The sequence below is a fragment of the Pleurodeles waltl genome, chromosome 11, assembly GCF_031143425.1.
Source record: "Pleurodeles waltl isolate 20211129_DDA chromosome 11, aPleWal1.hap1.20221129, whole genome shotgun sequence".
In the NCBI taxonomy this organism is placed as follows: domain Eukaryota; kingdom Metazoa; phylum Chordata; class Amphibia; order Caudata; family Salamandridae; genus Pleurodeles; species Pleurodeles waltl.
Window position 1 is genome coordinate 843,666,777 of NC_090450.1, and position 20,981 is coordinate 843,687,757.

The window sequence follows — 20,981 nt, forward strand, 5'->3', positions numbered from 1 at the left end:
TTATTCAATGGACCCATTCCAAATCAAAATAATATCATCACTATACCTCCTCCAGAATACAATAAATTCAGTCCAGGGGGAGGCGTGCTTTCCCCAAGCATGTATTTTCTCAAACCAGCCCATAAAGAGACAGGCATAGGACGGGGCGAATTCTGAACCCATTGCCGTCCCTTGTATTTGCTGAAACCACTTGGTGTTGTGCAGAAAATAATTCCTGGACAAAATAATATCAATCATTTCTAGAAGCATCTGATTATGGGCGTAATGGTCAGCAGTGCGGGTGTTTAGATAAGAAGTGACTGCCAACATGCAAAAAGATTTTTGGATACAGTTGTAAAGACTGTTCACATCCATCGTGACGAATAAGAGATCATCTGACCACGGAAAGTCCTCAAACTTATTGAGGATGTCTTTACTGTCCTTTATGAATGAAGGTAAATTGCAGACAAACCTTTGTAAAAAGAAATCCACAAATTCCGATAACCTCTCAGTAGGAGAGTCAATCCCTGATATGATAGGTCTCCCTGGGGGGAAGTTACCTTCTTTGTGTATTTTCGGGAGGATGTATATTGAAGGATATCTTGGCTATTTTACAAGTAGGTATTTGTATTCATGGTCAGAGAGTAAACCCAGTTCATACCACCCCCACAATTTATTATTAATATATTCTGTCAGGTCACGGATCGGATTACTGGTGAGGCATTTCTAACAAGCAGTGTCAGCCAATTGTCTATCTATTTCTTGCATATAATCACACTTGTTCATTATGACTACGTTTCCGCCTTTGTCTGCCTGGCGAATTACAATTGATTGATCATTTTTAAGGCTAGTGAGGGCCTTACGCTCTAATGTTGACAGATTGTCTTTTTACCGCCAGTTGATTTTAAGCGTGCTTAGATATTTGAATAAGTCCGATGAGACCTTATTCGTAAATAAATCAATATTACTATGTGCGTTGGTAGGTATAAACTTGGACCGTAATTTGAGGCCACTAGTGATATTGAGATCCTTCTTAATTCATAAATCTGTTCTGATGTCCTCAATGCCAATTTCACCACCATCTTGTAAAGACATCAGGAGTTGTATGCCATACAAGTCCAATATTAATTCAGTTGCTATATGGGTGTCTTCACATATATGATCCACAGACTGAGGTGTGGGGATTTCACTACTTGGAAGCCCCCCATGGTGGGAAGAGAAATAGTTCTTCAATTTAAGTTGACAAGTAAATGTAAATAAATCTACAAAAGTTTGAACCTGATCATTAGTCTGTGTGGGACAATGCTCTGTATTGGTGGGGTCTCATTTGCCCCTTAGGCTCTTTTTTTGTAGCAGGGGCCTTGGTGGAGTTGCACACCACAAATTCTAAACAGTTAGGGCCGTATTTATACTCTGTTTGCGCCGAATTTGCGTCGTTTTTTTCGACGCAAATTCGACGCTAAACTAACGCCAACTAACGCCATATTTATACTATGGCGTTAGAGGCGTATAGCGCCAAAGTTCCCGGAATGTGCGTCATTTTTTAGCGTGAACCCCTTCCTTGCGTTAATGATATGCAAGGGAGGCGTTCCCGTCTAAAAAATGACTCCCAGGCCTTTACGTGGTATTTATACTCCCGGGCAAAAGAGACGCCCGGGAGTGGGCGTGGCTAAAAACGGCGCATTTGCGCCGCTTTTTAACGCCTGGGTCAGGCATGGCGTTAAGGGACAAGTGGGCTCAAAATGAGCCCAGAGTGCCCTCCCCTGCCCCCAGGGACCACCCCTGCCACCCTTGCCCACCCCAGGAGGACACCCAAGGCTGGAGGGACCCACCCCAGGGACATTCAGGTAAGTTCAGGTAAGTATTTTTTTTTTTTTTTTAATAATTTTTTTTGGCATAGGGGGGCCTGATTTGTGCCCCCCTACATGCCACTATGCCCAATGACCATGCCCAGGGGACAGAAGTCCCCTGGGCATGGCCATTGGGCAAGGGGGCATGACTCCTATCTTTACAATGATAGGAGTCATGTTGATGGGGGATGGGCGTCGTTAAAAAATGGCGCAAGTCGGGTTAAGACGATTTTTTTGCCTCAACCTGACTTGCCCCATTTTAAGACGCCCTAACGTCATTTTTGCCCAACGCCGGCGCTGCCTGGTCTACGTGGTTTTTTTCCACGCACACCAGGCAGCGCCGGTCTGCTTGCGCCAGCTAACGCCATTCCATAAATACGGCGCCCGCATGGCTCTTCAGAATGGCGTTAGACGGCGCAAATTTTTTTGACGCTAAACTGCGTTAGCGCAGTTTAGCGTCAAAAAGTATAAATATGGGCCTTACTACCTTATATATTGTGATTTACTGGGCACTCATAGGGCCGTATTTATACTCCGTTTGCGCCGAATTTGCGTCGTTTTTTTCGACGCAAATTCGACGCTAAACTAACGCCAACTAACGCCATATTTATACTATGGCGTTAGAGGCGTATAGCGCCAAAGTTCCCGGAATGTGCGTCATTTTTTAGCGTGAACCCCTTCCTTGCGTTAATGATATGCAAGGGAGGCGTTCCCGTCTAAAAAATGACTCCCAGGCCTTTACGTGGTATTTATACTCCCGGGCAAAAGAGACGCCCGGGAGTGGGCGTGGCTAAAAACGGCGCATTTGCGCCGCTTTTTAACGCCTGGGTCAGGCATGGCGTTAAGGGACAAGTGGGCTCAAAATGAGCCCAGAGTGCCCTCCCCTGCCCCCAGGGACCCCCCCTGCCACCCTTGCCCACCCCAGGAGGACACCCAAGGCTGGAGGGACCCACCCCAGGGACATTCAGGTAAGTTCAGGTAAGTATTTTTTTTTTTTTTTTAATAATTTATTTTGGCATAGGGGGGCCTGATTTGTGCCCCCCTACATGCCACTATGCCCAATGACCATGCCCATGGCCATTGGGCAAGGGGGCATGACTCCTATCTTTACAATGATAGGAGTCATGTTGATGGGGGATGGGCGTCGTTAAAAAATGGCGCAAGTCGGGTTAAGACGATTTTTTTGCCTCAACCTGACTTGCCCCATTTTAAGACGCCCTAACGTCATTTTTGCCCAACGCCGGCGCTGCCTGGTCTACGTGGTTTTTTTAGCGTTAGCGCAGTTTAGCGTCAAAAAGTATAAATATGGGCCATAGTGATTGATGCGTTTTCTTTGGGCCTGCAGCATCCTGTCTTTTCAGTACATATGTATGATGGGTTTCATAGTAGCTCACATCACAGTACAGTTTGCTAGAGCATGGGCTACCTGATGTCAGTAAGCTTGTTAGTCATTGTAGGCCCTGAGAGGGGTAGTGGGTTAGTCTGCAGATGGAAAAATATATGTCTGTATTCATGGTACTGTACTTATTTGCTTGTGTGTCACACTTGGGGAGTAGTGACAAATAAAAAAGTCCTAGCTTGATGTTACTGACATGTATGTGACTCAACCATTTGTGAAGCAACCTGTGATTATGATCGCTTGAAATTTCTTTTTCATCCATGCAGGTCAACGCCCATCAAAAAAAGTGATTATGGGGAGCCATTTCCCGCAAGGTGCGGACCCTGGTGACCCACAGTTGGCAGACCGCCCACTGCAGGAAAAGGTGGGAGGACCTAAGATGCTCGGCCATAAAGATTGCTGAAGTTCAGTTGGGGATGTCCTCTCAACGTGGGTGGGGTGCTCATTGGACAATGATCCCCCTATTGACCCGTATTCTGGTGGTGGCCTACCCAGAGCTTCATGGGCATTTGAGAGCAGCACAGCAGCCACGAGGGGGTGAGTACAGGGCATTTTCCTACCTGTAATATTGCCAAGTGAATGTTAGGTTCTGACAGCTCCCTCTGACAATTAGGATTGAGCCATGTTTCACACAGTAGATGACTAGTAGTTTGTGCAGACATGTCATGTGGTGCATACTGATGTGTCTTGCCTATTGGCCCAGGGACCTTTGACACAACTGGGTAGACTCCACAATCCACTTGCTCTCCAGAGACAACATATGACTGGTTACATTGATCAATCAGCTACTTTTTGTTGTTGTAGTGTGTATAATTTCTATACAACACACCACTACTCCCCAATGTTACAGCCCAAGGTAAGGAAGTGATGCATCACTGCTCTCAGCCATGTGTCTAGGAAATGAGTATATAGGCATCTGCCACTCAGAAGCTAGTTGTCTTCAGTTGATGATGGGTGCTGATGCCTCACTGCAGTCTGTAATGTGAAGATGGCCAACATATATGTGACAGAGCTTACTTTGTATTTTGGGTCAGCTATACATCAATACTTCCCCTTGGTAAGTGGAGAATGTCCATTGACATGATTTATGTGCCATCACTGATTCCAACATTCCTTGCGTCTACATGTCAGCATGTGTCCCTTTTTCTTTTGAGAATCATTTCCAAGCTGCTGTTTCATGCAGAGTCTACCTATGTTGATCAGATGATGTCTATATTCCCTCACATATATGTCATAGCAAACTGTATGTGGAATGAGATATTGACAATAGGGGTACATTTCATGTTGTGCCACATACAGGAGTGTGTCACCATTGTTTATTGGCTGACACATTCGCTCATGTGTCACAGAATGCCATTTGACATGTATAACTGTTGGCCAGCATCATGGAGTGACTTGCATTTATGTTGGAATCACATGTGTTTGGGTACAAGCATTCATCCGCAGACAGACATCTGGGTTTTCATGACCATAATGAAGATAATGATGTAGCTTCCAAATGGGCAACATGTTCAGGGCTTTTTACAATTCCTTGCACATCTCAGGGCCTCTCCAAGATGCAAGGGACTAATGGCGTCTACTGATTTACTCAGAGTATGTCAATGTAGGGGTACAGACATAAGTGGTGATTGCTGATTCATTGTGTTTTTTTTATTTTGGGGCCATCTCTCACTGAAATATTGCACATGATGTCTACAGTATCCATTTCCATGCAACATGTGTGACCTATCTGAGCAACATAAATACTACCTCCAGGACTCGATTGAGGCAAATATAACTTGTTGAAGTGTGCATAGTGGAATTGCTTCCAGTGTGACATGAGTATTTCCATGTCACCTTCTCCAGGCTATTGTACTGATGTCATCAACATGGCAGAATTTTGCAGCATCATTGTTGGTTCATTATGTATGTGACAAATAAATGTGTGCATGACCTTGCGTGTTATCTCTGGGAATGCATTTGGCATTGGCCTACTATGATAACAGGTAAATTAATTCTGCTCCACAGGGCAAAGCTTTGAGGGTGACGGGGTCTCCTACTTGTTGAATGGTTGTTGTGATTGTACAGCTTCAGCCATGCTAGTGTAGTTTTGTGAAATCCTGATTCTCCTGTGGGCAATTGAAGACAGTTCACGTGGAATGTTTGCCTATGGTATGGCACATGTATGGACCACTTAGGTGCAGTTTGTTGCTGGGGCTATTGAATATCATGGTAATGTTTGCTAATCTGAGCTGTTGTTCAATTGTGATCATGGACATGTAAGTGATGACCCTATTCCTCTTTGTATTTGCAGCACCAGCAAGTGAAAGGAGACAGGGCACAGCTGAATGGGGAAGCATTGGCCAAAGGACCTCGGGTCAAGACACCACAGACACAAAGGGACCAAGTGCTCTGGAGGGCAAGGGGAGTGCCACGGGGGAGACCAGAACATCCTCTTCATCATCAGATTTTTCCTCCAGTGGACACTCCCTAGTGGTGATGGACCCATTCGGGAATCCCTCTGTACCATCTTTTTCCACCACCCCGGTTGTACATCGCCCTCCCTGTTTGCTCCCCACCCAGTTGGCTGTGCCTGCTCACCCAGAGGGTGGCATCTCCTTTGCCGCAGGAACCTCCGTCACTGTTATCCCTGCTGTCCTCAGTGAGCGGGCTATTGACTTCCTGAGAAGTATCTCTGTAGTCAGTCAGCCATTGTGAGTGCCATCCAGAGATTGGAAACTCAACTCCAATAATCAAATGCATTCCTGAAAGGCATTCATGGTGCAATGGCTGCCCTACAGAGATCTTTTAGGCTACGGCTTCTTCACTAATGGCAGCCAGTCACTCCTCTACCTTCCACCCTGCCTCCACCTCCACTTCCCAATCCAAATCGCCCTTCCCCTACCTGCCCAAACACACAGACCAATCAGCACACATCCACCTCAACACACAAGAGCAGCACACACAGACACAAACACCACAAAACACGCCATCATGCAAGTGAACAATAGACACCCACTGACACAACAGTCACTACTTCCCCAGACACCTCCACCACCCCCTGCATAACACGCACAACATCTAGCATACCACAGGCACCATCACAACAGTCAGTGACACACCCACCATACCCAGCATAACCACAGGTACCACACCAACAGACACCCAGGCATATACCACAAGCACCATACCTACAGACACAACCCAGATAGACACGCAGACATCTACCACATCCAGCATACTCGCAGTCACCACCCAACAAACATACACACCCACCACTCCATCCCCAGCACCTCCAACTCTCAGACCCCCAAGACACACAAACACACTCACTCAGGCACCCAACAGATACCTCCCAGAAGCATGCACCCATGACATCCAGACTAACACAGCAGACAACCACTCCCTCGACCTCCAAATCCCCACCCCTTCAGCTGTCTGTCCCAGTGTCCCTAAGAAAGTGTTTTTGTTTGACCTTAACCTTTCCCCTGTTCCCGCTACCTTGTTTCAAACCCAAGAGACACCCACCCACCTCTCAGCCTCTCCGTTCCACCTCCAAGACCTACCCTACCCCCCTGCAATCACCCATACCTCTCCCACAAAAAGAAACCCACCCATCCCTAAAAGCAGACCACCTCACGAAACCCAAGACCAAACCCACCCACCCAAATCTGACCCCCACAATGATGATCCCTGAGGTGCATACCTGCCTGCCCATTTGATGCCCTTTCTTATAGAGGTTCCCTGGCAGTTAGAAGTCAAGTTTGGGCACAGTGATATGCATTGCCCATTAATTATAGACTGGCTAATGGTCTTGGACATTTTTATTTTTTAATTTAATAAACCCAAACAGTTTTTTGGTGGGTACACATTTGTCCTGAAATTGCTATTCTACATTTATGTTGTTCCTGAGTAACTTGTGTTGTCTGCCTACAATTTTATGTGTTTCACCCTGCTTGATGACCCATTTGTTGTTGTTTGCAGTATGTTACTTTGTGGGCAGTGCTGTTGTCCCCTAAGACATGGGTATATGTTGACTGTATGGAAATGTGGATGTAAATGTATTGGTGGTGTCTTGGCATTGCATACTGTTTGTCATTGTAAGTATTTCATCTTGTGATGTCCATTGTGAGCATGTATGGTGTTAGACGTGTACCCCTGATATGGATTACGTATTTATCTGATGTGTGTCAGCTTGAGTTTTGTTTGTGCATACATGGAGTGTGTTCAATTGTGCTACCTTTGTTTATATTTGCGTGTGCTTGTGTCAATTTAGCTTTGTGTACCTTGCAACTACTTATGAGAAAAATAAATCAATTTCATTGATATATAAACAAAAAGGAAAGGGCACCAGAACACACCCTTGTATAAAGCCACACTTGTTTATGATCGAGGTTGTACATTCACCATTAGGTCTGTAACTAAACAATGAGTTACATCTGTCTCTATATATAGGGTACGAAAATTATGTGCACTGTGAAGAGAGTCCAAGCAACCCATCTTGGTATCCAAAGGTAAAAAGTAGACCACCTAATGTTTTGTTTTTGTGGTAGTGTGGAAAAGCAGTTAGGCTAATCCAGGAGATGTGCTAAACATTTGTTCACAGTATAAATAAGAGAAGACACATACTCGTAAGAATAACTCAAGACCAATGAACAAAATAATATAGATTTTTCTAAAATGTTTAAGGCCAAGATTATCAATATACTGTAAGTACTTTTTTAGTTATCATATTTTAAAGTTCAGAAAATGTATGCTTTTCTGTGCATATTTACGCACCATAGGAATCAGTGGGAACACATAAACAATGCATATAAAATCATGCAATGTTCTTACAAATGTCACCTTCTATTTTTAGTTTGAGGTAATCAAAGTGTCCAATGGGCCAGCCAGAGAAAGTTGGGTGGTTCCCGGTTCCAGCGGGAGCAGCGGCTGAAGGTCTTGGAGCTGGTGCCCAAAGGAGAAAGGGACCACTTGGAAACATATTGCAAAGGTAGACTTAAAGGTAAGTCTGGTAGGTCCCCTTGTAGGGTGGAGGTTGCAAGGGGCTAGGGACCCCTAGAGGACAGCTGGTTGGTCAATGAAAGGGCCAGGGAGGTTGAGTGCAGTGCAGATAGGTCAGCCAGGAGTTGCTTGTTGTGAGTCAGGAGCAGTCAAATGTGAGTGTGAATTGCAGGTCAGTAGGGCCACTCTGGGGGGTGGTGTTTGGGTGTCCTGAAGTCTGGTGCTTGTTTCTAGACTTTTGGGAGTCCGTAATGGACTTTGCTTCTGGATGTCCCATATTGGGGGTCTGGTCCCTGGGTAGTGGTATGCCATAGCCCTGGAGAGTTGCATTGCCACCAAGCGTTGCACAGTGGCTGGTCTTGCCCTTAAAGTCTGTTGTATGGAAATTGGCTGGGCTGCTGGGACCGGATCATTGGTCAGCAGATGGTCGATTTACCAGACTTTGCAGGTTCATTTCCTGCTGGTGCAGAGAGTGATGCCTTTACTCAAAGGGGGGTTCTTGGCAATTTTTAGAAGGCTTGAGGTACTGTGAGGTTTAGTAGACTCCTTCCGGTTTTCAGGAGACACCTCAGTGGCAATTGGCGAGTCCTTGGAGCAGCAGGCAAGGTTTGGCACGTTTTCCTTTCTGCAGCAGGGCTTCTGTTCTCATGCCTTGGGTCTTCTTTGTCCTGGTCTTCTTGTGTCCATCAAATCTGAGATCCTGATCAGGGGATGCCCTCTAAATACTATAATTACTGGACATTAAGGGGAGACCCTGGTAGTGGCCAATGGGCCACCTACCTTAGGGTGAAAACTCCCAATATGTGGCCACTTCTTGTGGGAAGGGGTCACATCTCTAATCCTGCTTGGCTAATTTCCTACCCTCCAAGATGGAGGAAAATTAAATGGAGTGGTCACCTCACCTGCCAAACCTAAGGGTGGTACAGGCTAAAGGGGGGGGGGGCGCTTGCGCTACTCTTCCTAAGATTCCAACTAGTTTTTCCATTCAAAACCATTGGGCTGCCATCTTCTACAAGCACCAGAGGTCAGATTTCAAAGGTAATCATCTGATGCTGACTGCTGGTGCTAGGTGCCTCCCTGGGGGAGGAAGTGTAGTACCTCCCCCCATGAAAGGCTTTGTGTTCTGGTTCCTGAGAGTAAAAGGCTCTCATCCCAGGAGTCCAGAATCATGTCTGCTGGTGGTTAGGACCAGTCAGCAAGCATGCCATGGTTGCAGGGACTACCGCTCAGGGGCTACATTGGCATCAGAGTGGATTTATTATTCTGAGTTGTTTGATACCAAATAACTCGAGGTTCAGTGAAGTAATCATGTACCTGAGAAACTCGTAATGACCTGTGTCCAGCACATGCATTTGCTATGGCCTCCCTGTACTTTTACTATGTCTAACAATTTATAAAGCCTCTGCAGGGGGTTTTCTGCTCTTGCTCTCACATGCATTATAATGCACCCTGCTTTAGGGCTGGAGGACCAGCCAGAGGGGTCACTTACCTATACTGCCTGCATTGTTAGTGGCCATGACACCCTGGGTGAGTGCCATGTTGAGTTTGTATTTTTAGGGACACCTTGTCATGCATTTGCAATACAATCTGAATAAGGCTAGTGTGGGGCTTCACAAAGTGGCTGAAGTGCCAATCATAAGTACGTTTTTGGGGGGAAAGAGATCTGGCCCTGGAACCTGTTTAGCAGGGTCCGGGGCATTTGCAGTTTGAAATCACATCACATACCAGGCAAAAAGTTGAGGGCTACCATGTCAAAAAAGGCCCTTTCTCACAACATCCGAAAGAGGTTGCCATAAAAGATGCACAATTGGAGAACCTACTCCTATTTCTAATATTCTTCCATACTGCTTCCCTCGGTTAATAGGATCGAACATGGAGCAGAGATCCATAAAAGCTAAGGGCCTGAATATGAATTTGGAGGTTCGATTTGCCGACCACCAGACTTGTGGTGAGGAGATAGCAGATCAGGGGGAAGTCTCCCCACCGGCCCTATTACAACTTTCCCACTAGGCTAACCAAGGTTCCCACCTGTCAGCCCAGTGGGAAAGGTGCAACAGCATTGTTCCCATCTCATAATAGAGCGGCAATGCTGACCCACGCAGGGGGTACCAGGACCCTCATAATGCACACTGTCTGGAGTTGCGATCGGAGACCCTGGAAAGGATGGCGGTAGGTGGCCGGTCTGCCTGCCAACCATGAAATGTGGTGGTCAGACTACCACAACTGTGGTGGTCTGACTTCCACCGTAATTCTGGTGGTCTGTTGACCGTCAGACTTGTAAGAAGGCCCTAAGTGTAAGTAGCCCCTCTTTGCCTTAGTATACTCACTAATTACTACATGAAGGTTTAAGCATTTATCTATGGTCCCTAGAACCTTTCTAAAACCATAATGAACAAGTGAATGATGGAAAATATACCCATTTCTGTGACCCAGGCCACTAGTTGTTCTAGTAAAATGTTGCCCAGTACCTTTACTGTTGACTGAATTAAAGAAATTGATCAGTGGCAGAAGAGATCAGCCCTGCTATCCTTCTTGTAAATTGGAACAATAGCATAATTTGATCAAGTCTTAGGAGGGCCTGCAATGACTGCAGTCCTCAGTACCTTACCTATTAAGGGTGCCTATAGTTCTTTATTTTCTTTAAATAGGACAGACCATCTAGACCTGGATCCTTATTCCTATCAATATGTTCAATCGCTAATATTAACTCCTTCAAAGTAATAGGTGAAACATCTCTGCTACCCAAGATACAGTTACCCAGTACTGCGCTACATTACATTTTCTGATTCCATACTACCATCATACATCATAAAAAGTGCTCAACCCACATATGTGTGTGAATGATCATGTCCATTATCAAATTGTGACTGTTTTCAAAGAAAGGGATATTTACTATTTTCTGGAAAAAAGGAAACTACTGTTGCTACTACTAGCCTCACATAATTGCTCCCAGGTTTCCTGCCTTTTAGCTGTCTTCCTCTTCTTGATTGCTTGCCTATGTTTCACCCAACATATCCTCTCTTCCTCCACATCCCTTGGTGACCTCTTAAGAGGATGTGGTAGACATCTATAGGCAAATGAGCAAGCCCCATCAAACCATTACTAACTTGTAGCCTCCTCGTGGGACACTGTTATAGTTAGAAGATCAATCACAGTTTTAATAATTTCCTTAAATGCCATTAGAATAATGGAGGGATCTATCCCATGCTATAGACATGTCATCAGATGCTCCCTATTCCTAGCCCAGTTTGCTAATATCTAGGAACAACAGTGTCCCAGTTTGGCAGAATGCCATTGGAATTGGTAGCTTTTGATGGTAAAATAGATTGAGTATGCTCTGACTGTTTATGACCCATTATCATACATACTGTAAAAGGATTGTGGTCACTCATGCCTTTCTGGAGGATGGCAAAGCGTGCAACCTTGTTGCTCCATGTGACTGAAATAGCGATAAAATCGATGATGCTTCCGGAGCCCTTCTCTGAGAAATTAATATATTTCTGGGCTGTTGCCCGGTGTCAGGACCCATGTAAATGTGATCATCCATTGTGTCTTCCTTGTGGCTAATTCTGAAGAAAGAGAGGTGATCCCCAAGAATCCCGGTTGGGGGATGTTACTAGGCAAAAGACATGGGTTACTCCATGCTGTGTTAGCACAAGTGGGCTCTGCTGTGCCATCTAACTGTAAAGATTAATTCACTATGGTTCTGATATTTTCTGAGAGACTATCCACCATCCACAGTTTTAGTGTCATTAGCACTATATAAAGGGATTGTGTTCCCTTTACAAGTCCCAAGAACTCGAGTGTGGCATCTCTACTCCTGAGTGCAGCAAGAACAGGATCAAATATTTTAACTAGGGCTTCCTCAATCACCTTTGTTGGACTTTTTCCTTTTGCAGGGTCATCTCCAATCTTTGCTTCTTCCTCCTGTTTTTTTCTGACCTGTTTTTGTTGGCTTTAGGACTCTGGGCAATTTACCACTGCTAAAAAAGTGTGTATGCTTTCTGTGTAAGTTGTATTGTTAGTTTACTTATCCATAATTGGAATATTTGATTTACTAGTAAGTCCCTAGTAAAGTGCACTAGAGGTGCCCAGGGCCTGTAAATCAAATGCTAATAGTGGGCCGGCAGCACTGGTTGTGCCACCCACATAAGTAGCCCTGTAAACATGGCTTAGACGTGCCACTGCAGTGTCTGTGTGTGCAGTTTTAAACTGCCAATTTGACTTGGCAAGTACACCCACCTGCCAGGCCTAAACCTTCCCTTTTTATACATGTACGGCACCCCTAAAGTAGGCCCTAGGTAGCCCCATGGGCAGGGTGCAGTGTATGTTAAAGATGGAACATGTAATTATGTGTTTTACATGTCCTAACGGTGAAATACTGCCAAATTCCTTTTAATTACTGTTGCAAGGCCTATCGTTCTCATAGATTAACCTGGGGGCTGCCTTTAAATATTATTAAAGCACAGATTCCCTTTGGGAGCAGATAGACATGTGAAGTTTGAGGTCTCTGGCCTCACAATTTAAAAATACATCTTTTAGTGAAGTTGGTTTTTAGATTGTGTGTTTGAAAATGCCATTTTTAGGAAGTAGGCATTTTCTTGCTTAAACCATTCTGGGACTCTGCCTGTTTGTGAATTCCCTGTCTGGGTCAGTTTGACACTTGGGCTCGTTGTGTAGCCATTTTAGTTAGAGCTCCATATATATATTATTTTAGCCTGCTGCTGTGCACGTTAACCTAGATATATTTTATTCAGCTCAGTTTATTATTTTAACGATAGCCGCATTTGCGGTCCCGTTTTATTTTTCTCTGTCTAGTTGTACTTTGCGTCGGTCAGCACTGCGTTCTTAAACGAGACATTTCTTTCACTCTGTGCTTTCTCAAGGATGCAGTAAGATAGGTTGCCGGTAAATGTGGTATCGCTTTGTCTCTAATGTTCATAGAAACATACACAACCTTATGTAGGGACATTTTCTCTGAACATCAGCTGTTTTATTATAAAAACACTTCTCTGTCCCATACACGTTAGAGGAAGATTCCAGCCAGATTACCACAACTGTATGCTGATTGCTGAACGCTTCGCTTCAGCTGCTTCTGTAGATTACAGGCCTCTTGCTCAGGTATGAGGGATGATGTCTTCCCAGGGGAACCTGAAGGGCAGAACTAGAATTGAACATGCTGCGCTCTAATGTAGCCTAGGTAGGAATTATTTTAACGATTTTAGTGACAATATGGTAGCATTATTTTTATGCTTCACTCTCCTTGTCGCAATTTTAATCCTGTCATGCTTTATCATCCTGGTTATTGCAGTACATGCTTTATTATCTAAGATGCAGTTGCTTCATTAAAACCTTATTGAAACATATAGGGGGTCATTCTGACTCCCGCCGGCCGCGGTAACCGCAGGGCCGGCGGGAGCCGCCAGAATACCGCTGCGCGGTCAGAAGACCGCTGCGGTTATTCTGAGTTTCCCGCTGGGCGGGTGGGCGACCGCTAGAAGGCCGCCCGCCCGCCCAGCGGGAAACTCCCTTCCACGAGGATGCCGGCTCCGAATGGAGCCGGCGGAGTGGAAAGGGTGCGACGGGTGCAGTTGCACCCGTCGCGATTTTCAGTGTCTGCATGGCAGACACTGAAAATCTTGGTGGGGCCCTGTTACGGGGGCCCCACGAAACCCCTTACCGCCATCCTGTTCCTGGCAGCCAAAACCGCCAGGAACAGGATGGCGGTAAGGGGGTCGGAATCCCCATGGCGGCGCAGCACGCTGCGCCGCCGTGGAGGATTCCCCAGGGCAGCGGGAAACCAGCGGTACACCGCAGGTTTCCCGTTTCTGACCGCGGCTGTACCACCGCGGTCAGAATGCCCAAGGGAGCACCGCCAGCCTGTTGGCGGTGCTCCCGCGATCGTTGGCCCTGGCGGATTTTACCGCCAGGGTCAGAATGACCCCCATACTGCCTCTGATTGTCCTTGTATATGTGAGACTAATGTAACTGAGAGAAAAGGATGCGATCTTAGTGACCATGATTTCCCTAAGGAGTCAATTGTGTCAATGGCTGCTCTTGGGTGGAGATGAGGCACAGCTAGTTAGCCAGAGCAAAACCGGGATTCGGCCGCCAGGTGTCACCTGTAGTGGGTTAGACTCAGTCCCCCACAGTGCAGGTGATTCTGCCACTCAAATCCAGTAGTCTCATTAGAATAATGAGAGCCTAGGCGACATGGCACCGCCAACGTTTGATCAGGCTCTGATTTTCGGGTCCTTCCGAGTATCTCTGTTTCACAACATACAAAGACACCACAGTACTATATGTGGAGATGTCCGTGGTATTGAGGATTTTCCTCCTCAGCTAAGTAGGGAGTACCTAACTAACCCTGTAGATTGTTCAAGCTTGAACAATTAAAAGGATAATCCCCATTTGGTGTGCTTATCTCTGAACAAATTTACCATTCATTATGGTAAGCCCACAATGGGCAGCAATTGCAGTTAATATGCGACCACCTCTCTCTGCACATTTACTGGCACATGTCTTGACGGCCCAGGGGGTCCAGTTACATTTGTTGTTGAGGCTCATCCAGCCTGTAGAAGAGAATTTCTTTTATTCTTGGGTCACATTTCCAGCAGCTGATGGGAACACGAATACATTTCATCACCAGACACCTGCAAATATACCTGCACAATACAGAGCATATGCATATCTAGAAATACCTCTATCTTATCAAGAACATAATAATTGGCTTGATGCACCCTACCCCATACAATTCTACACGTTAGATTAGGTCCTCTAAGTAATGATGGTCCAACCTGGCCTTTATTGGGCACTTATACACCTCACCCTGATGCAGCAAAATTGACGGTAGCTGAAGTCCGCCGCTTATGCGCTGAGTTGACAGAAATATATGGACGAATAGTACAGTTTGTAATGCAAACATTAAATACAAACCCAGCACATGCTGCTCCGATGCAACCACATGCAGTAATGCCAGGCATTAATCCTGCAACTGTACATTCATTCATGGGTAAGGTACCCGCCAAATGGGAAGAAATTGAGTTTTGGTTAGCTCAAAAAATAAACACACTGGAAGCAGCATTTCCCCATACGGGCCCTCAGGATAGGCATGGAATATTAACTATGTGCTTGCAAATTAGGATGGTTCCCACAGTAGATAACTGCAATACTTGGAGCATGATATTTGCCACACTCTAACCTGCCGCACTTGGTACACTGACACTTGCCAATTTACCAGAAGTGTTGAAACAAATTCAAGATGAATATGGAGCTGCCCTGTCCCTGGACTTGGGGATGCAACTAATGGACAATTTTGCCACGGTATCCTCAATTATATTAAGTAACCTTAGATGGAAAGCAGTTGCACTTGCATGCGGCTCCAGGAAGTTCCTCTACAGGATCAAGAACGTGAGCTGCCAAAGATTATCACAGAGACCTACTCTAGCATTGGTCGAGATAGTCTTGGGTCAGACCTACAAAACCACAATTTCAGGGCAAATCAAATAAAAATTCTACCAAGCGAGCTCCTGAGGGTACAGAGAAACGATGAAATAAAAAACAAGCAACACCTAAAAAAGAAAGGGGAGAATCTTCACATACAGAGACCCCACAGAATAGATATAATCTCAGAAACAGAGAAAATATAAAAACGCCTGACTGATACACGCCAATCTCGTTCCTTTCAGGACTCACCGGAAAAACACAGTGAGAGAGGTGGGTGGTCAGAGCGAAGAACTGAGTACGTGAAACCGAGTCAGGAATCACAATGCTCTACAGAAGTTTCTGTTAAAAAAGAAGAGAAACTTCCCCAACAAAAACCCCGATTTAAAAAGAAAAAAGTGACAGGAGTAGCAGTCTGACATGCCACTCAAGAAGAGAGCTCTATTGAAGGGCAAGAAGTGGGCATTAGTGCTATTAGACAATGCGAAAGAGGTCACAATAGATTGCCGGAATCTTCTAGAGCATCCGGAGGTGAAAGCAACTGATGACTTCTTACAAGTTGAAACTGTGGACATGCGTGTCTCCACACCTGATAGGGTGTACAAAGTAATGTTACAGTTAGAAGGAGACATTGAGTGCACAATTGACGCAATCTTTTGGGACCGCCTCGTAAACATATATGATATTCTACTGTCCGAAAGGGATTGGCCACCTGAATTTGTCCATACTTGCCCATATGGGGAAAATGTTATCAAAACTTCTTTCTCGTCCCTTCTTCCCAATAAGCTTGCAGAATCCTACGCCATTGATTGGACATTGGCGCAGGCACCCGCGTTATATCACAACCACGTAGGATGGGATAAAGATTCCTCCTATCATGAAATCCCTATTAAAAACCTACCACAACCCCAGTACCCAATAAAACACGGAGTAAAAGCACCTGTGAGAGAAATCCTCACTCAATTAGAGTACCAGGGCATAATTGAACCCTCTGTCTCACCAATGAATAATCCCCAGTAGCTAAACTGGACCATTCATACAGAATAGTCTTAGACTACAGACAATTAACCAGTCATACACGCACATTAGCTATACTAAACTAACACATAGCACAGCACTCATGAATAACTTAGGGCCAGATGTAGTAAACTCCAATTTTGCGACTTGCAAATTGCGAGTCTGACCGACTCGCAATTTGCAACTCGCAAAATTGGATACAGAAAGGTGTCTCAGACACCTTCTGCGACTTACTATGGGGTCGCAAAGACCCACCTCATCAATATTCATGAGGTGGGTCGCAGTTTGCGACCCCATAGCGAGTCCCTGTACTCACAGGGATGGTGGCCTGCTGTAGTCAGCAGACCTCCATGTCTGTGACTGCTTTGTCAATAAAGCAGTTTTTTTTTTCATTTTGCAGCCCGTTTTCCTTAAAGGAAAATGAGCTGCAAAATGAAAACTAAACCGAAACCATTTGGTTTCGGTTTCCTGCTCTGAAAAAATATTTTTTTCGGCACTCACAAAGGGGAAGGGGTCCCATGGGGGGGAGGAAGACTCCAGCCCTTCTCCTGCAGCCTCCGACGGCTGCCCAATGGGGCTGCTGCTTCTGACAGTAGTGGTGCTTGCGCCAGTGCAGGTGGCGGTGCATGTGACAGTACTTGCGGCAGTGCTAGCGGAGGGGCTGCTGGTGGTGCTCGCCACGCTGCAGGTGGAGGTGCTGGTTGTTGTGTTGGTAGCCATCAGGCCTTCACCTGCAGCCTCGGATGACTGAAGTGCCTTGCCTGGTGTTTTGTGCCCCTTCCTCACCTTGGCAGATGGTGGTATCACCTTGGGTCAGGCAGCTGGAGTCTTTGAGGAGGCCTTGCTGGGTGGTTGTGGCTCCTTCCCCTTGCTGGATACTGTCCCCTTCTTCACCTTGCCAGGTGGCAGAATGGTTTTTGACTTGGCAGGGGTTGGTGGCACACTGGCTGGGCTAACGGGTGCCCCCTTTGAGCCTCTGACAGCTGCTGGAAATACAGTGGATGTGGACTTGGTGGCTGTGGTGCTGGGCTGGGTTTTGGCCACCCTGGCCCGAGGGGAAGGATGGGGGGTAGGGAACAGGTCAATGTTTGCCAGGAAAAGCTTCTTACGGACACTGGGGCAGGAAGAGGGAGAAGGTCTGGGAGTGGAGGAAGAGGGAGCGGTTGTAGGAGGTGTCTGTCTGCTGAGTTTGGGTGCAGGTGCATGGGCTGGATGCTGTTGTGAGGTGGATGGCTGTTGGGTGGGTGGGTCCTTGCATTTGTGTACTTTGGGAGGAGGGGTCACAGACACAGTGGGAGAGGACACAGGGGACGTGTGCATGGATGTGGGGGTGGTGAGTGCCAGTGAGGGGTGTGTAGTGATGGACGTGCTGGTGATGGAGGTAGTGGCTGAGGATGTAGTGAATGCAGGTGTGAGGTGAAATGCTACTGGGAGGGAGGTGGACGTGGAGGAGGAGGACACAGTGGAGGAAGTGGATGTTGCTGTGTCTGCATGGAGATGGTGCTTGTGTAAGTGCTTGTGGGATATGTGGTGCTTATGTTTGCCATGTCCACTCTTGTGTGTTGATGAGTGTGCATGCTGGTCTGATGGTGTGCTTGGGATAGGCTGAGGTACAGGGGATTGGATCAGGGTGGAGGATGTTGCAGGGGGGAGGCTGGACACAGGGACAATGTCTGCCATCAGTGCTGATGCCAGAGACTGAAATGCTCTCTGTTGGGCCGCCTGCCCAGAATGAATGCCCTCCAGGTATGCATTTGTTTGTTGCAAATGCCTCTCAACACCTTTGGTGGCATTCAAAATGGTAGATTGCCCAACAGGGAGGGATCTCAGGTGGTCAATAGCCTACTCACTGAGGGCAGCAGTGTTGACTGCGGCAGGGCCTGAGGTGCCTGGGGCAAAGGAGGTGCCCACCCTCCGGGTGAGCGGGCACAGGAAACACGCTGAGAGGCTGCTGGGAGGGTGGTGCTGGTAGGAGGGTGGCGGCTGTACCTGTTGTTGGGATGGACACAGAGGTGTCCGCCACTGCCAGGGAGTTTCCATCGGAGGAGGAGTCGCTGTCTGTGGTCTCCCCTCCTGTTCCCGTCATGGTGCTCCCCCACCCTCCATCCCACTGGTGCTCTCACAACTGTGGATTCGGCCTCCAGGCCCATGTGGGATGCAGCTCCCTTCCGTCGCCAGTGCCTCTGCTCCTCTGCCAAATGATTCTAATGCACACAAACAGAGGGTGACAAAACAAAAGGGGGGAGAGACAGAGGATACACTTGGCCAATGCCATCAACAACACTACCGTTGATGTACACAACTCACAGGGAACAGCCCTATGAACTATAACATGCACTACCAGTTACAATGCCAGTCACCAGCCCGGGGGTACAATGCCTAACGCCAACAGCTGCACACCTGAAACAAACAGGGCCCTGACCAGTAGTAGATGCCCACTAACACAATTGGGGTTGGAGTGCTTCAGAGCCTGCCCAACAAGGGACCTACCCTGCCATGTTCGCCCTGGCCTAGGGGCACCCATAGTCCACATCCCCACTCAGGTAAAACCTAAACGCGCTCTAAGTAATGAATCTGAACCCCTTGGGGCTGCTGTGATGCCCTCAAGCGCCCATCCAACTCCGGATAGGCCATCGCCAGGATGCAGAACATCAGGGGGGTCAGGGTACAACGGGCACTCCTTCCACGTTGGGAGGCCAGCCCCAGCTGGGCCTTCGCCGTCCTTCTTGCCTAGCGGCACAGGTCTCCCATCTTTTATGGCAGTGGGTGCTCCGTCTGTGGTAGACCCCCAGGGTCCGGACGTCCTTGGCGATGGCACGCCAAATACCCTTCTTCTGGTGGGCGCTGACCTAGAGGAAAGGTACAAGAGGAAAGGATATTACTCACCCGTCCGGACCGTCATACCAGTTGCCCACCAGTTCTCCCCCATGCTCTGATGCACATACACTCACCATCCGTACATGAAGGCCTCACCCCCCATGTATCTCCCATCCACACCACTCTACACAGGCATTGCCCACGCAGCATGCTCACAGTTTGTCTGAAGGACAGTACAGTTGTGTGTACTGGGGGAGGACCCCATTCACCAGTTTCTCCAACGGATCTGCACGGCGGAAAGCGGGATTTACTGCCAATGTTGTAATAAGGGCCTAAGTCTAATCCACTGCAAGTGAAGCCTTTTGCTCCAATCCGGGTTTTGCTCCGGCTAACTAGCAGTGCCTCATCTCTACCCAAGGATAGGGATGATTGGGCAGCTGAGCACATGACATAATTGGTTTCTCAGGTAAACAGTGGTCACTCAGGTCTCATCCATTTCTCTCAGTTACATTTAGTCTCATATATAAATGACAAACAGAGGCAGTATATGTTTTAATAATGAATTGAATAAAAGGACTGCACCTTAGATAGCAAAGCGTGATCTGCAATAACCAGGACAACACAACATGGCAGTATTAAAAATGTGACGAGAAGAGTGAAATATAAAAATAACGCTATCATATTGTCACTATTGCCAATAGACTAACTCCTACCTAAGCTATGATAGAGCACAGCATGTTAAGCTCTAATTCTGCCCTTCAGGTTCCCGTGGGAAGACATCATCCCCCATTCCTGAGCATAGGCCTGCAGTCTGCGTTAGCATCTGTAGTAAAGCATTCAGCAATCAGCATACAGTCGTGGTTCTCTGGCTGGAATCTCCCTCTAACATGTAAGGGACAAGGAAGTGTTTTCATGACAATACAGCTGATGTTCTGGGAAAATGTCTCTATGTAAGGATGTGTGTTGTCTACGAATGTTGGAGACTAAACTTCTACCACGTTCACCAGCAATGTACCATGCTGTAGCCTTGGAAGAAGCACAGAGTGATCAAGAATGTCTTGTTTGAGAACAGAGTGCTGGCCTAGGGAAATTCAGTTAGATAAACAGACAATAAAACAAGACCGTATAAGTGGCTATTGTAACAATAATAAAATGAAGCCAAATAAAATATATCTAAGTTAAGGTGCACGGCCGCTTCGCCTAGTGTGTTAAAATAACGTGCATGGAGCTAAGGCTAAAATGGCTACACAACACGTGTATATGGATGTGTTAACTGGGTGACGTGGAGTAGAATATGATACTGCATTATTGTCCGGGCCATTAATAATGCTTTATTGGTTACACCAAGTCTTTCTTCCACACATTATATTTCTCAGTTTAGAGAACCCGTAGCGTTAGTCAGAAAACTTGTTATGGTAGCAGTTTAAGCAGGGCATAATCAATGTGGAAGATTTTCTCTTTTCCATGTTGAGTACTTCTCAAAAGGTCCAAAA